Source organism: Camelus ferus, chromosome 13, assembly GCF_009834535.1.
Source record: "Camelus ferus isolate YT-003-E chromosome 13, BCGSAC_Cfer_1.0, whole genome shotgun sequence".
Lineage (NCBI taxonomy): Eukaryota > Metazoa > Chordata > Mammalia > Artiodactyla > Camelidae > Camelus > Camelus ferus.
Window position 1 is genome coordinate 19202678 of NC_045708.1, and position 14712 is coordinate 19217389.

General features: G+C 49.0%; 1 protein-coding gene across 5 annotated transcripts in view; it reads right to left on the reverse strand.

The window, feature by feature from the left end:
- The window catches only part of FGR (FGR proto-oncogene, Src family tyrosine kinase), a 31092-nt gene extending 17061 nt beyond the window's left edge, over window positions 1–14031 (reverse strand). For 2 of the 5 annotated variants that reach the window (XM_032495627.1, XM_014560009.2), the window contains exon 1: window positions 378–552. The gene's annotated coding sequence lies outside the window, so the exon portion shown is untranslated. Of the gene's footprint in view, window positions 1–377; window positions 576–13902 lie in introns of those variants that run through there. The other 3 variants (XM_032495626.1, XM_014560020.2, XM_032495628.1) reach the window with 3 other exon arrangements.
- Between the last annotated feature and the right edge of the window lie 681 nt (window positions 14032–14712).

Consider the following 14712-nt stretch of genomic DNA (forward strand, 5'->3'; position numbering starts at 1 on the left):
GTTTCTTCCCTTGCCCCTTTTGGGCGTCTCCTCAGTCTCCCTCCCCCGACACATCCCCCACTTCCCCAATTCTATCAGATCTCAGTCCACAGGTTCCCTCCGTTTTCCCCACCAGACCTTTTATGGGGGGGGGAGTCCTTTTAGTTTGCTTTCCCCACATTCCCTCAGCCCCCTCCCCAAATTTCATCAGTCTCAGTCTCCATGTCTCCTCAGTTTTCCTCTTTGGCTTCTTTTCGGGGTGGGGTCCCTTTGGCCTTCAACTCCCTCAGCTCTTCTCCCCAAGTTCAGACTTCCTCCCCCAGCCCAACCTCCTGGGGCCAGGGCAGGCTGGGGGCGGGACACCGCCTGCCCACCCAGCCCCACCTGACAGCGCCTACCTGGTCCCAGGGAACACCGATTCCCACCGACCCCAGGGCGAGCCAGCTGGTGCTGACGGGTGAGGGCGAGAAAATTGGGGTGCTGCCCACCTCTGACCGCCGTCACCTCTGGGCAGGGAGAAGGAAGCCGCCTCAGACTTCTCTTATTGCAGCCGAAGCAGAGGCGGCAGCGGCGACAGGGAGAACTTGCAGTCACTCCCCAGCCCCAAGCCAGCTGCCAGCAGAGGGGAGGGGCCCTCAAATCCCAAGCCCTCCCGCCCCCACTTCCGGCCTCCCTCAGGTTACCGGCCGGTCGGCTTTCCCAGGCCTCCCCCTGAACCCCCAGCACAGCCTTCCCAAGATCCCCTCCAAAGGAGCAAGTTCCTCACCCCTAGAAGCACCTGCTCTTTTAGAATCATTGCATTTGAGGTTAAGAGGGGCTTTTCTCTGTCAGTGTCCCGCTCCCCTTTTGCAGCTGGGGAAACTGAGGACCAGATGGGGATGGGCCTTAGCCCAAGATCTCACAGCCAGTTGACCTCAGACTGTTGGCACCAGAACCACTGTGAATCCAGTCGCCACATATTGCTATCCTCAGGGGCTGGGCTCTGGGGAGATGGGGATTTAGGACAGTGGCAGCAGAGGGAGACCCTTCTCTTAGGAAACTGCTTTTCAGAAGAATTAGCCATCAGGCCACACTGAGGAAGTGGGAAGGTGTCAGCCTCCCACACACAGTCAGGTTTTAGAAAAACTGAGTATCATCCTCTATCACTATTCCAGCCTTTCCAACTAGCAGGGGTCGCTGACCCTCTCCTCATCCTGGGGTTCAATCCCCCCTCCCACCACTGCTACTTCCTCAGCCTTCAACCAAAGGCAAGGAAAATCCCTCCTGTCTGGGGACGAAGATATGTGTATGGGAGTGCGGTTTGGTGGGGAAGTATGTGTGTTGGGATATGGTGGGGAGGCAGGGAGGCAGTGCAGGCACAGATGTGTGTGTGTGTGTGTGTGAGTGTATGATTGGAGTCAATGAACACGATGACTGCAATTTTGGAATCAGCAACTGGGACACATTACGCTGGCATGTGTGTTTCTATGTGCCATCAGGGATTCCTGTGAATGCCTCTATGTGTGTGTGCACTCAGGTGTGTCTCAATATGATTGTGGGGTGGCAGACAACAGCGGGGTGCAGGTTAGAATATTTCTCTCTTAGGAAAATGGGAAGAGGGACGGGCAGGAAGACACAGGGGAGGAGGTGGAGGTGCAGGGACCCAGGAAGGGTGGTTTCACCCTGGCTGGGCATCATCACCTCCACCATCACCATCACCATCACCATCACCACTCCCTGACTGGCCGTTCTTCCACATGTTCAATTAACAAACATTTATCATTGCCTGTCAGGTGTCAGGCTTAGGGAGCACAGAGATGAAACAGTCCCTGCCCTGGGGGACCCCCTAATCTATCAGGCTCGGTCATCCTTCACGATCTGGAGTCTCAGGAGACTTTCCCTGAAGGCTTCCCTCACCCACAGCAGAGCATTTGGCATATTTTGCCTGGTGACCACGGGTTTCTGGGGTGTGGGATATGTTTTTATTTCAGGGCAAGAACTGGGTCTGGCTCTTGGCAATGCCCCCAGAGCCCAGGCAGGGTCTGGCACAGAGAGGCAGGTTCTCTGGACACAGGAATGCATGACTCAATCAAGGAACAAAGGCATTAACAGGTGAATAAATGAAAGCCCGATGAAAATTAAATCACTGAACATAAGAATTAAAGAATGAAGACATTCAAGAATCAATGGCTGAAAAAAGCAAATGAATGGAAGAGCAGAACTGCTTCTACTTATAAAATACAAATCAGACCACCTGAGTCCCTTGCTTAAAACTCTCTCATGGCTTACCTCCCATTTTACTTACAATTAAAAAAATACAAGTCAATAATAATGAAGTATAATAAAATTAAACACCTTGCCGTGGCTTCCCAAGCTTTGTGTGCCTGGCCCCTGCCTACCTCTTCAGTTCCACTTGGGCCATCTTCCTCTGCAGCCACAGAGGAATCCTTTTCTGTTTCTAGAATGCATTGAATTTTTGCCTCAGGGTCTTCTTACATGCTGTTCCCTCTTCCTAGGATACTCTTCCCCCTGTTCTTCACAGTGCTGGCTCCTTTCTGTCCTTTTCCTCAAGTGCCACCCCATCTAAGGAGGTCCCTTTATTCTTGCTCTTGGCACCCAGTTTGACTCCCTCATGGCAGTTGTCACAATCTAGAACTCAGTTCATTGTTTATTGTATCTGGATCTCTCTTGACCAGATCAGAGCTCTGACCTCAAGAGATACTTCACTTCACCCAGAACAGCCTGTACCATCAATCTCTCCCTCTCCAAAGAATTATACTCTCAGCATACAAACAGGTTCTAGAATGTCCCATTTAAAAAGAAAAAGAAAAATAACAACCTTCCTTTGGAGAATTAAGCATTTATCCTACCTTTTTAGGAGGAATTGCAGTTCACTCCTAGTTGATGAGGGAAAGCTTTTCTTTGTAGGAAATGCCAGCTAATACACTATAAGGAATGTGAGAACTAGAGAAACTCCATTTTGCAACCTCAATCAGATAATCGATTTAGGCTCGAATTGTCAATGATGTTGTGTTAGTCACCTTGGGCTGCCATATCAGCTGCCATAGAATTGGGGGCTCAAGCAGCAGATATTTATTTCTCACGGTTCTGGAGGCTAGCAGTCCTGGATCAAGGTCTGGCAGGGTGGGTTTCTGGCGAAAGCTCTCTTCTGGGCTTGCAGTCGGCTGCCTTCTTGATGTGTTCTCACATGGCAGAGAGAGAAGTAGCTCGCTGGTATCTCTTCTTATAAGGACACCTGTCCGATCGGATTAGAGCTCCACCCTTATGATCTTATTTGACCTTAATTACTTCCCTAACTCCAAATACAGTCACACTGGTGTTCTAGTTTCAACCCATGAATCTGGGCGGGGGCGGGGGGCACAATTCAGTGCATAGCAGAAGCCAAAAACAGAGGTGAAAGGTTTTAAATAACATAATGTTCACTTGGTGCTGAAGGAGCCCCACCCAGCAGATCAGGGTTTTGCAAAGAGGATCTCTCTTTTCCATGAAGAGATCTGGTGGATGCCCCATAATAGGTGTAAGCTGGTAGGGCGCGTCCCCTCATGTGATGACAATTAAGTATATACAACACTAAGAATTCATGCTATGGATCTAATCAGGGGTTAGCAAACCACAGGTCAAAGATGGCCTTCTGTCTATTTTTGTGAAGCCCATGAAATGAGAATGGTTTTTACATTTTTAAATGGCTCTCAAAAAATCAAAGAAAGAATAACACTGCATGACACATGAAAATTACATTAACTCCCAATTTCAATGTCCATAAATAAAGTTGTATTGAAACAGCCACGTTCCATTTACGTATTGTGTAGCTTTCTTGCTCCAATGACAGTGCTGGGTACTTGCAGCAGAAGCTGTATGATCTGCAAAGCTCAAAATGTTTACTTTCTGTCCCTTTACTGAAAAATTTGCCAACCCCCGCTTTTGACCTAACTTCCAGTTACAAGAGATACAGGATTTGGAGGAATAAGGTAAACGACACCAGAGAGAAACTTCAGACTCATTTGTAATGTGGAACATTCTGAAAGACAACTGGCCTGGTCATTTTAAAAAGATGCTGTCATTTTTTAAAAAAAGGCAGGATGGGGGTGACTGTTCTATATTTAAAAAGACCAAAAAGACATCATTGCCAAATGGAACGTGTAAAACTTTGTTAGATATTTTTTGAGAAAAATACCCAGCAATCATTGTATTAGTCAATTTATTCTCTCTCCCTCCTAGTCTTTCAGCTCCACTTGGGCAGGGGTTTTGTTGCTAAAACTGCCCAACACATTGATGGCGCCTGGCGCTTAGTAGGTGCTTGATAGATGTTGGTAGAAAACAGGAATGAAGGAGGGAATGAACTTTCTGGGGGGAGAAGATGACTTCCCAGAAGAGAGAGTATCTGGTGGGTCCTGAAGGAGAAATAGGAGGTTGCCTGCAGATGCAGCCTCTCCCCCGACCCAGTGACTCTGGGATGTCACTTATTCTGGGGACCCAGATAGCAGAGTTCTGACCAGGGGGTGCAGCCTCAGGCAGCAGAATTTCCGCTTAGGAGCAGGAAGAACTACGTTCTCAGAGGAAAGTCACCAGTGGAATGGCTGGTCTCAGGAGGCACCAGGGTAAATAGCACAGGGATCCTCATGGACTGGCCTCATGTATGGGCAGGAGATGGGCCCCTGGTGATGCACACCACAAGTCCCACCACCAAGCATCAGCCCAGAGGTCCCCTCAGCCGGCAGCCTCCCTCTCATTTCTCACTAGGCTCAGTCTTCTGGGCAGGTAGTATAGTCTCCCTTCTCTGAACCTCCAGCACTTCTCGTCTGCACCACTAGAGGGCGATTGGCATGATTTGTCTTCTATGGGCAGCAAATCTCTCTCTGGGTAAGAGGCAGGGCCTCTGAATGCTGTGTGACTTTGAGCAAGTGTCTGCCCATCTCTGGGCCTCTGTTTCCTGATCTGCACAAGGACAGAGTGGGACAAAATGCCCTATGAGATCTGTTCAACCTCCAGATGTCTTGCTTGGAGTCTGGGCCTCTTGTCCTCTATAAGACTGGGGCCTCCTGGAGGACAGAGATGATACAAGCCCTGCTGCCAGGACCCCCCCAGGAACAGACCTGGCTCATGGCGGGCAACGGGCTGTGGTGCTGCTCTGCCCTCTTCCTCGTCAAAGGCAGTATGGATCAAATTTAGGCCCCATAAGTTACTAGCTATGTTACCTTAGGCTGTGACTTAACAACTCTAGGCTTACTTTCTACATCAGTAAAACCAGAACTTAATATCTATCTCCTAGGGTGAGGAGTAAAGGATATGATGGCTTTGAAAGCAACTTGTGTCAGGAGCCAGGGAGGGATGTCTGATTAGGAGTTTCAGAATCTCTCCCAGCACCACTCCATATGCTAGAAACTTCAACCTTCATAAGCTGATGGGCCCAGGAGGACATGAGATCCAGCAGGGGCTGGAGGGTGTACTCCCGCTCAGTATGCCCTGGACAGGCTTGCAGGTCTGTCTGCCCCTTGGGGCAGGGCAGAGCGTTACAGAGGTACTGGACTGTCAGAGTGAGTCTGGAGTGTTAGTAAAGGGGCTGGAGGATTTTCACTGGGGATGGAGAACTATAATGGGAGTGAGGGCTAGGGTATTACAGCGGGATGAGGAATATTATGGGTGTTGACATTTTCAGGGAACTGGACTGTTGAACTTGAAGCACACATTTAAAGTTGAGTTGAAGTTTAACAGTGGAGTGAAGTTTCAAAGCAGGGGCTGGAGTGCTTCAGAGATGATTGGAATATTGTACAGTGGGGGCTACAGTATTTCACCAAGGGTTGGTTTATTTCAGAAGGTGCTGGAGTATTATGGGGAAAGAGGAGGATCTAGAGTATTTCAGAAAGAAGTTGGAATGTTATGGAGAAGTTTGAAGCCTTCTGGAGGAAGCTGGATTATTTCAGAGGGAACAGGGAACATCAGAGGGGGTTGGAGTCTTTTACAGAGTGGGCTAGAATATTTCAGAGGTGAGCAAGAATGGTGATGGAGAGGGGGAGGGTATAGCTCAGTGGTAGAGCAAGTGCTTAGCATGCACAAGGTCCTGGGTTCAATCCTCAGCACCTCCATTAAAACAAACAAACAAACAAACCCAATTACTACCCTCTACCCTGACAAAAAAAAAGAATGGTGGCGGAGATGGTGTATGGCCTTGGAGCTGCCCAGAGAGCCCCCTTCAGCCCTGAGTCTGCAGTCCAGGGATTCTGGGGGCCCCTGGGAGTCCAGTCTCACACTGTCTCCTGCCCCTCAGGGCAGGTCATCACCATCCAGTTCAACCAGAAGCAGTCCTTCAGTATAGGCTCCAAGGTGATACTGGTGACCATGGCCTTGTGGGACAATATCCACTGTTGCCTCCAAGTAAGTGGCACCAACGAAAAGCCAGTCCCAGTGCAGCATCCTGCCTGAGCTCTGGGGCTTCCAGATAAGGGTCAGGTCAACTTGGCCATCTCTCTGCCTCTGGGTAGGACTCCATTCCCTTCCTCGGCAGCCCTTTCTCAAGAAAGGGACTCCCATTTGAAGTGAGGAGCATTACTGGGCACAGAGCCCTCTGCTTCCAAGGGTCTCTTTGCAGTCTACCTGCAGTCCCTCCTGCTTTGGTGGGGGGCTTGCTTACTTCCTGATTATAGGAGCCCTGTTGGGTGGGGGAGCCTGCTCTGCCTCAGCAGTCCCGCATATCTCCTGCAGCCTTTGAGACCTGAGGCCCTTGGGGGCAGGAGTGCTCAGTGAGAGGATGTCAGTAGGCGGTGGGTGGAAGCTTGGGCCAATATGGGTGGCTCAGGCCCCTAGGATACAATTCTTGTTTGCTCCACCATGCGTACCTTTAGCGACCTACTGGGCTAGCACTTTGACAAGTACCAGCTGGACAGCCAACTTCTCCAGCTGCTGTCCACCCAATGTGCTCACCTTCCAACAGGTAGCGTCTCAGCAGCTCATTTGACATGGGACAGAGCACCAGACACCCTCCCTGCCAGAACACCGACCCTTCTTCTTCTTGAGTCCACACCCCAGCCACACATACACTGTGCAATGAGGTGGCACAATGCTGTGGTTTCTCACCCCGTATCAGGCCTGGGGCCAGTATCTCCCCTGATTGGGCTGTATCTCCATCAGAGTGAGACTGAGGCCCCCTGGGAATGGAGCGACCCGGGGACAGGGCAGGGTGCTCCCAGGGGTCCCCCAGGCCTTATCAGCATGGAAGGAGGGAAAACAAACATTGTCTCTAAGACAGCTAGGTCAGCCTGGCCGGGCATTTGCCCGCAGGCCTAGAATCTCTACCAGAGAAGGGAAAGAAGGGAGGAGGGAGGGAACACCTTTTACTGAGCACCTACTATGTGCCAGGCCCTGTTCTATATGCATTATCTCCCTGGGAAATAGTTATTCTTTCTGTCACAGGGATAGGAAAACTGAGGCCAGAGAGCTCCAGATATTTGCCCAAGGTCACACAGCTAGTAAATGAGTGAAAAAAGCTGGGGTTTGGCCCAGGGTCTGCTTGAACTGATTAACACTGCAGTCTCTCCATAAGCCTGACATCAGCCTCTAGACAAATCCTGACTCCTTCATTTACTGGCTGGGTGATCTTGGACAAGCTGCTTAAACTCCTTAAGCCCTAGTCTTCTCATATGTAAAATGGGTTTATTAAAAATCTGTTATATGATGAACTGAGAAGATGCATGTGAGGTGCCTATTGTATTACTGTGCACAGTAAATGTTAGATAATTCATTTGGAACATATGGAAGAGACATAGACCTGTCCTCATTTTGAAAGAAGAGACAGAGCTCTGCCCTTGGGATCCCGTCATCTAAAGGAGAGATAAGCAAAGTGGCAGAAATCACCCTACTTATAACTTCACCAGGGCCAGGAGAGGGGAGAGGGCACTAAGGAATGGACCATTAGCTAGAAAATGGGACAGGTTAATTCTGAAAGAATTCTGGTAAGATCAATCTCATTGTCCTCATTCTACACACAGGGAAACTGAGGCCCAGGGAGACTGAGTTACTTGTCCCAGAATGTAGTGACCCAATGACAGTTGTCCCTTGGTATCTACAGGGGATTGGTTCCAGGACCAATGAGGAAATTGGAGCACAGAAAGGCAAAATAACTTGCCCAAAATTATACAGCTTCTAAGTAGCTGTGTTGCAACTACAGCTTCTAGGGCTGCTATATGAAATGATCACAAGCTGGGTGGCTTAAAACAGCAGAAATTGATTCTCTTGCAGTTCTGGAGGCTCAAAGTCCAAAACTGAGGTGTCACCAAGGTTCATTCCTTCTGGAGGCTCCAGAGAGAATCTGCTCCATGCCTCTCTCGTAGTTTCAGGTGGCTGTCAGCAACCCTGGATGTTCCTTGCCTTTAGATGCATCACTCCAGTCTCTGCCTCTGTCTACGTATGTGTGTCTGTCTCTGTGTCCAAATTTTCTTCTTGTAAGGACACCAGTCATAATGGATATAAGGCTCACCCTAATCAGATATGATCTCATCTGACCTTGATTATGTCTGCAAAGACTCCATTTCCAAATAAGGCCACATGCACAGGTTCCAGGTGGACATTAATTCTGGTGGGCTACTAGTGAACCCAGTGTGGTACTAGAATGAATATTTGCACTCAGGCAGTCTGGCTTCTGAGTCTGTGCTCTTAATCACTGGTTCTGCTGCCACTCAGTAAGGTTATGAATATACAATTGACCCTCAAAGAACACAGATTTGAACTGTGAGGGTCCACTTAACACATTGATTTTTTTTTTCAATCAGTACTGTATTTTCATTTTACAGATCTTTAAATTAATCGTGTGGGGGAAAATGGGGGAAAGTTTGTGTTTGGAGATCACAATCAATGGAATCAAAAAAACTAGAGCTTGAGTCCTGATCTCTCCAAACTGCTTCAGCTTCCTGCCTTAGTGTGAGCCATTGATTAACTCCTCAGTTTTTGAGGCAGAGATAGCAGTACATGGATTTTTGACTGTGCAAGGGTTCAGAACCCCTAACTCCTGTTCAAGGGTCAACTGTATATATAATTCTCTCCCCTTTTCCTACAAAAGTGAAATGTCATATATGCTGCTCATCACCTTGCTCTTTAAACTTAAGACCCCTTTAGAACTTTCCCTATCGGTACACACAGATCTCCCTTATTCTCTTTCATAGTTGCAGAATATCCCATTCAACGGATGGACTGTGTTCTACCTAACCTAACACTACTGGGCAGTTGTTTCCAGTCTTTAGCTATTGTGAACAGTGCTGCCAAGAATAACTGTGTACCATACATTATTTCTCATTTGTGCAAGTATATCCAAAGGATAAATTCTCAGAAGTAGACTATCTGGACATATTTGTAATTTTGATAGATTTTGCCAAAATGCCCTTTTGGGGACCTGTACCAATTTATTTTTGCAGGTGTAAGAGCACTGTTTCTTTATAGAAATGCCCACAGAGTATATTACTAAACTTTTGGATTTTTTTGCCAAACTGAGAAGAAATGGTATCCCAGTGTAGTTTTCCCGACTTTTATGTCTTTCGTGAGTTTAAAGTTCTTTTCAAATGTTTAAGAGCCATTTGTATTTACTTTTCTGGGGACAGTCAATTCGTATCTTATGCCTACTTCTACTAGATTGTTGGTTCTTTTAATGGATTTCCAAGAATTCTTTATAAATTACAGAGATGACCCTTTGTCTGTGATCTGGGTTGCAAATACTTTCCTCTAGTTTGTCATTTATCTTACCTTGCAAGAACTTTTTGATTTTTATGTAGTTAACTTTATCAATCTTTTCTAATGGCTTTTTGGGTTTTGGGTCACGGCTATACTTTTCCCACTATGAGATTATACATTCTCCCATTTTTTCCTTTAGTGCTTTTACGGTTTTATTTTGATTTTTTTAAACATTTAAATCTTTGATCCCTTTGGAGCTTATCCTAATTCAACATGTAAGGTAGAGATCTCACTTTTCCCGTGAGTTGGCTACCTAGTTGTCTTAGAACTATTCAGTAGAGAGTCCATTCTCCACTTTGGGATGCCACTTTTATCAAATACTAAATTCTCCTAGCAAACAGTTGTGTCTATTTCTGGGCATTCTAAATATTCTTTTTTAAAAAATTTATTTCTCTCTTGAGGCGGGGAGGAAGGTAATTAGGATTATTTATGTATTTTTAGAGGAGGTATTGGGAATTGAACCCAGGGCCTCATGCATGCTAAGCATGTGCTCTACCACTTGAGCTATATACCTCCACCCCTATTGCTGGACATTCTAGTCCAGCCCATTCCTTTGTCTCTTCCTGCACCCAAATCAAGTTTTTTAAATTGTTGAGGCCTTGAATATTATTATCTATAGTAGTACGGTTAGTGTCGCCTTTTCTTGTTTCATAGTTTCCTGGTATTCTTTTCTCTTTCCCTTTTTTTTTTCCCTGAGGGGTGGGGGACTGTAGGCAATTTCATGGGACTCCTGCAGGGGAACACACAATAAGCCAATAATTACCTGTCACTTGGTAGTGCCAAGAAAAAAAATAAAGCAGATAAAAGGACAGGAGGCAAGGAGGAAGTAGTATTTATATGGGAAGTGAGGGAAACCCCTTAGATGAGGTGGAGACACCTGAGTGAAGGGAGGGGTGGCCACCTGGATAGCTGGGGAAGATATTCCTAGCAGCACCAAGGGCAAATGCAAAGGCTTGAGGCAGGAGCATGCTTGGCATGTTGAAAAACAGCAAGGCAGCCAGTGCAGCCAGAATGGAGCTCTCAGAGGCGAGAGTGGGAGGCGATGAAGTAGATCTTGCAGGCCTTGCAGGTCACAGCAAGGACGCTGGCTTTTCCTCTGAGATGGGGAGCCATGGGAGGGGGTTGAGCAAAAGACTGACATATTCTGACCTCCCTTTTATCAGGATGGCTCAAGCTGCAGTGTGGAGAGCAGGCTGCCCTGGGTGCGGGCAGAACCAGTGAGGGCAATAGGATTGGGGATGGGTGAGTAAATTATAACTTGGCTTCCTTGTCTGTCTCCCCCTTTGCAAGGACTGGCATTAAGCTTATTCAATGACATATGCACAGAGTAGGCATGGATAAACATTTGTGGGGGCAAGAAGGGAGGGAGGACAATAGGAGGAGGCAGGAGAGGCAAAGTCCTCTGGGGACTGGCTCTGCAAAGACCACAGATAGTAGAGGGAGCAGACGCCATGGGATAGCCAGCTCCTCAGCAAAGAAGGAGGCCGAGAGAGACTGAAGCTGGGGAAGCTTTGCCTCTCCACAACCTGGTGCCTGCCCAACCCAGGATCTGTGGACCGCCCCCCTCCCAACATTGAGCACCAGGCTATGTGAAGTTTATGCTGGAGTTTTGCCATCACAGGGACCCTAGAGAGGGGCCTCTGTTCCTCAAAGTGAGAGGGTTCAAGGGCCAAGGCACCTGGGAGAGAAGAGAGCAGCTTTCCTGAATCCTGGCACACAGAGGCCTGAGGGAGAGATAATATGCCCCCTTTACAGATGATAAATTGAGGCTCCAAGAAGGAAAGGAGCCCCCCAAGGTTATATAGCAAATAAGTGGCCCAGCCCAGTTTCAGGGGCTTTGGTGGCTACCAGAATGCTCTTTGGCCTCAGCCTAATTATGGTTCTGGTCCCTCTGTAGTTTCGGGGAGTGACCAAGTACAGAAGGAGAGGCTGACCCCTGGCACACAGCCAGCCCTTAGCTGCTGCCCAGGCCCAGCTGCTGAGGCCCCAGTGTGGGTGGGATCCAGCTGTGTGGAACAGGAGCCATGGGACCCTCAAGACCTAATGATACTTCAGGCAGAATGGGCCTGGGAAAAGGGCAGGTGGACAAAAGGCACCAATATGTGGGGCAGGAAAAAAAGGTTGTGCTTTGAAGTTTGGCCTGCCTTGGCCACTATCTCACTGGGTGACCTTAGATTAATAACATTCATCCAGAGCCTCAGTCTGTGCATCTGTAAAATAGAACAGCATCTCTTGCCTTACAGGGCTGGTCTGGGGTTTGAAGGAGGCCATAGAAGTCCAGTGCTACCAGAAGATGCTTCCCTTCTGGCCTCCGCTCACCCAGACCAGGTGGCTGGGGTCCCTGTCCCCAGCAGCTGATTGGTTGGTCCTAGATGAAGGGGAACATGAGCTGTGACAGTGTCTCAAGTCCCAGGCCTATAGGCAATAGGGGATCTGGCCAGTGCCGAGGCCTATGGATCCTATCAAGGCCAGGCGAGTCTGCATGAGCACTGAGGACCCTGGCTCTGTATGAAGTGCTTCGTACAAAGTACTCACTCACCCTGGGCCTCAGTTCCAGGGAATCTCTTAAGCATTGGTTGGGGGTGGGTAGGAATCAGATGCCTTCTAACTGGAGTAGGCTGCCTCAGAAGTAGTGAGCTTCCTGCCTCTAAGGTATGTAAGCAGAGCCTGGATAAGTACAGGGCAAGGATTCACTCATGCACTCACTCATTCAATAAACTCCTATGGAGAGCCTACTTTGGGCTAGGCACTGTGCCTACCACTGGAGGATACAGTGACCAGCATCCTTACACTCTCATATTTTACATTCTAATAGGGGAGAGAGGCTGTTAAATAGTGGTAAGAAAGTGTGTATTTGATATGGTGGGGCTGGTCAAGGAACATCTCCCCACCCCCCAGTGGGAGAAAGTGACTCCTGAACTGAGATTTGAAGGGTAAATATGAGTTAAGCAGGGACGAATGTCTAGGTCAAAGAGAACAGCAGGTGCAAAAGCCCAGAGGCAAGAAAGAGCCAGGTATTTTCAAGGAGCTGGAAGTTCAGCATCCTGGAGGCTAGGAAGTGAGATGGGGAGGGGCTGAGCCGAGTGAGGACAGGAGTCAGGATCCACCCAGTTCCCTGGTGGTCAAGAAAAAGGAGGTAAACATGTGAAAGAGGAGGGGGTAGGGAGGAAACTGCAAAGTCTGAGAGGAAAGGAGAGCTAACAGCACGGGAGGGGACTAGCTGAGACTAGAGACCCAGGCATGGACTTGTGGGTCTTGTTGAGTGGCCTAGGGAGCCATGGGAGGGTTTTATGCAGAGAGGTGCCCCTATCTCAGTAGGAACAATGGGGAAGGTTGTCTGGGATGAACTTGAAGGTCCTGGCAGACTCTTAGACCCCTCAGAGCCTCCGGGCAGCCCAGTCCTCTTAGGCACAAGTTCCTTAGAGCCGTCTCGAGGAGGATGACAAAACTCACTTGTCAGAGGACCCTCAGAGCAGTCAGTTCAGTGATACAGTTACAAGGGGTGGGGTGGGTAGTGTGTGAGGAAAGAAAAGCCTGAGAGTTCAGGAAGGAGAAAGCAGACTTTTCTTAACTCCTGATAGTGGGGCTGGGATCTCAGCTCATCACTGACTCAAACAACTTAAGAAGTCTCAGCTCCCAGGACTCTTGGGGATGGAGGGACAAGTCTCTCATCATAAGATGGGGGAAATGTGGCCCCCAGAGATTAAGGAAATTGCTCCAGGCCACAGAGCAAACCAGCGGTAGAGTCACCGTCAGGAAGAAAAGAACTAGAATCTACGGAGCCCCTAGCATGTCCAAGTCTAACACTGGGCACATCAATCATTTAATGTAGGTACCGCTTCATTTTGCAGATGAGCAGACTGAGGTCCAGAAGGCATGACTTTTGTCCAGGATCAGAGTGAGGGCTAGAGACTAGGTCTGCAGACTCCTCGTCCCGCAGCTCTTTGGGGTCTGAGTTTGGGGTCGGGGGTGGTGGGAAGAAGCGAAGCATGTCCGGAAGAGTGAGGGCGAGTGTGGGGCTGTGTTTCTGGGACTTTCCTCGCTGAGGCTGGAGGCCCGAAATAGCCTCGTTGGGGTGAGAGCGTCTAGGTTTGTTTACCCGCTCTCTGCCCCGCCCTCTGCCGGGAGCGGTTCAGCCACAGCGCGCGTCCCCTACGCTGTCCCATCTCCCTGCGAACAGCGAAAGCCTTGCCAAAGTCTCGGAGGTACCTGGACGTGCTCCCAGGAGACCCTGACGCGCTAAAGCTGGCACGGCTGCTGGCTGCCTCGCCGCGATCCACCGGAACGCCTCGCCGGGTTCCTTCACTTTCTGCTCCCACCGTATCTACTCCCACCGCAGTGTTAGTGAGTGGGGCCGCCACCAGGCGCCCACCAATCAGGAAGCAGAGACTGACTCGGGGCACGCCTCCCTCTGTGACGGACAGCATCAGGCCCGGAAGCCCCGCCCAGTGGCGTGGCCTGGGAAAGGCCTTGGAGGGCCAGTGGGTGGGGCTCCGAAGGGTGAAAATAACTCCCCTTGTGAATCGCGCACATTATAGCTGCCCCAAGGAATACAGGCAGGTGAATCGTTTCCTAACTTTTAAAATGTATTTATTCTCTCAGTTACTCATCCATCCATCTATCTTTTGTTCATCCACTCAACCAAAACTATTGGGCGTCTCCTGTAGGTCAGGGTCTGGGCTGGGTGATGGCGATAAATAACGATGAGCCATGTGCATGTGTTCAGGGAGCTCAGAGTCTAGTGAGCAGGTCTGACAGTAACAAATGCTTACACCAACCATGCTTTTATTACAACCGTGATCAATCCCAGGAACATAAGGTACAGGCTGCTGGAATAACGGAGTGTTTAATTTAGACTGGGGGCTCAGGTCTCTGGAGAAGTTAGATTCCAGATGACTCCTGAAGCAACAGAAGGGTTCCAGGCAGAGGAAAGAACTTGTGGAAAGGCGTTGAGCTTGGCAGGCAGTTGTAAGGTTCTGGGAAGGGAAAAGAGGCCAGCATGGCTGGAAAAGAGTTGGG